This window comes from Papilio xuthus, unplaced genomic scaffold (assembly GCF_000836235.2).
Source record: "Papilio xuthus unplaced genomic scaffold, Pxut_1.1 DF828952.1, whole genome shotgun sequence".
Classification (NCBI taxonomy): Eukaryota; Metazoa; Arthropoda; class Insecta; order Lepidoptera; family Papilionidae; genus Papilio; species Papilio xuthus.
This window is the reverse complement of record NW_013529697.1, coordinates 8220857-8223546: the sequence shown is the minus strand read 5'-3', so window position 1 is coordinate 8223546 and position 2690 is coordinate 8220857.

The window sequence follows — 2690 nt, the reverse complement described above, 5'->3', positions numbered from 1 at the left end:
CGGGGGTCGGGGGTCGGGGGCAGCCTCCACCGATCTTACACATAACATGAGCTAATTGCGCCGTCGCTGCACCTGCCGCTGTTGGATAATATTAATTTCATGTTCCCCGCCTCGGCAGCACCCCGCCTCGGCCTCGATCCCGCGTACCATTTACCTACCCATAAACTGATCACCCTTTCCCGACCTACGGAATGACGTCTTCAAAAATTTATACTCCTCCCCTTAAACCGGAGCCGCCCCTTAAAATAACTGTAAAAAAGGCTCACACACTCCATTATGTGATTTAAAAATCATATTCAAAATCGCCGCTGGGGCCAAACGAGCGTGGCCACTATTCTATTACCGACCCTCTCTCGAATAAATTCCATCGAAGCGCAATAATAATAAAAAAAATGTCGAGAGCTTGTCGCGTGCAAAAGACGTGCGGCCCCGCCGCCCTCCCCCGCCCTCCGGCTCCCTCCTGCCACCCTCGCCACAATATAATATGCATTATGCGAAATCCGTAACTCTTATGTTGGGTCAGGAGAATACCTTAAAAATTTTCACTACTCTCTCAGATTTCGACCTTCTTCTTTCTGCGGCAAAGTTCCATTTCCTGTGCCGGCGGGTGTCGTGGGGCCCGGTGCGGGAGGTACGGGGTTGCCCGGGGGGTTCAGGGGGCGACGGGCGCGCGGCCGGCGAGGCTGCACTCTCGAGATAACGCCGGGTATTAATCATAGTATTATCGGCCGGTGGCGGCGTCTCTGTTATGACACCGCGTTATTGCAGTTTTTTCTCCATCTACCCTCGAGGACGCGATAAACGGCTCGAGAGTGAATTTTCCGGGACAGATGTTTTAGTAATCCGGGAGAGATATCTCCGAATACGACCGAATAAAACGTTGAATATTATTATTAGGGCGCCGGCTATTGAGACATGAAACATGTAACATCGTAAAGTTTATGGTTTTCTTACCGGGGTATGTAAGAACTAGGCAGCTTCCCTATCTGAAAGGAAAAAGTCGCTTGTAAATATTAAAGTCAAAACGTGTAGCGGAGAATGTCGGTGAAGCGAAGCGTCAGATCATCAGTCATAGGCCCGTCATCAAGTCTCTGGTCCCGGAGGAGCCGGTGTAAGGCAGCGATGACTGACTCAATTGGAGCTTACATATCGCGGCCGCGTCCCGGCGCACCAATTTGTGTATGATTGATGTGCGCGGGGCGGGACGCGGCGGGCGGGGCGGGGGGGGGCACACGCCGCGCCACAGCCTCGCAGTAACCGCTTAAAAACTGATTACAAAGCTTATGCTATGCTCATGATATGCAGCTTATAAATTTCACACAGTTAATCGACATCTTTTTTTAATTTACCATACTCGTTATCATTTCAGGCGAAAATAATCATTTTCCTTACAACAAACAAAAATGGCTATACTTTGTGCTAATACAGACATATAGTCAGACAGACAGACAGACTGAGGCTGTAAGAGACAAAATCAAGCCGATATGCCGCTACGGCCAGCAGATCAACAAGCGGGGCCACCTCCGCTCATCGCTAAGCATACGAGGCCCGATTTGTTCGCTACGAAGCTACAACGCTACGAGGCGGCGTGACGGCGTGTGTGTACGTGCGTGCAGTACGTACGCGCGCTTGTGTGTGTGCGGCGCTACGGGATCATTTTTCACGTTTGATGAAGCGCCGCGCGCGGGCCAGTGGATTAAAATACATTTCGCTCGTCGTCAGTGATGGATGACCGCTACCCTCCGAGGAAAGGGTTGCTCCCGCACCGACCCCAGCCCCCCGGCCCCCACACGTGCGCGCCCTGCGCCCCCGCCCCGCCTCGCCGGGGCCCGCGCACCGCCACACTCAGGGGTGTAGTAAACGACCATACAACGACATCTAGATATGAATGTAAAATGTGTATATGCGCTTATTATTTCGTTTTCATTGTTTTAGATTAGGTTCTTATTTAAATCATATCTTTTTGTTTACATAATCAGATGACATATATCTAACATCGAGTGAATCGAGTAATCGAGAAATAATATACGAGATTCGATATAAAATAAGAAAATGTAACACGTTATATATAATTAATTCTGCTGTTATTACATTTGTTCTAGGATCTGCCTCTTCCGTACAGAATAACGGAACTATAATACGATTCGTAGCCACCGAAAAACAAGAGATAATTTTAAAATTATCTCTAAGTATTAGGCGCATGTAGTTAACAAAGCATAACTTCAAGCAAAAACCATCAGCGCTGCACGTAATATGGCGGCGCGCTGCTCGCTACTTGTCTTTATTTATAACATTAGAGCACGCACGCGCCGGCCGCAACGCTCAACTCCAGCTAACAAGAGAATTAGTATGATGCATATATTAACACATAGATATACTAAACACTGCAACACAACAATCCCAGCTTTCTTTCACTAACTCTAACCATTCCGCTAGACCAACAAGAACTGTAAAAATAACATCCTGCAAACATCAGAGGAATGGACACTGCGTTATACCAAAAGAAAACAAATTCAATAAAAAAACATTTAGATCGAAACTCGAAACCACTGAGAAAATATTTCAGGCAAACATTTTGCGAGTGAAAGTCAATACGACAAAAAAACTTTTCCATCCGTATTTGCCTTGTATTTTGATCGCAAAAAACGTCTCCCGTCGCGAAAGTGCGGCATCCCTTTATCCCTCCTACC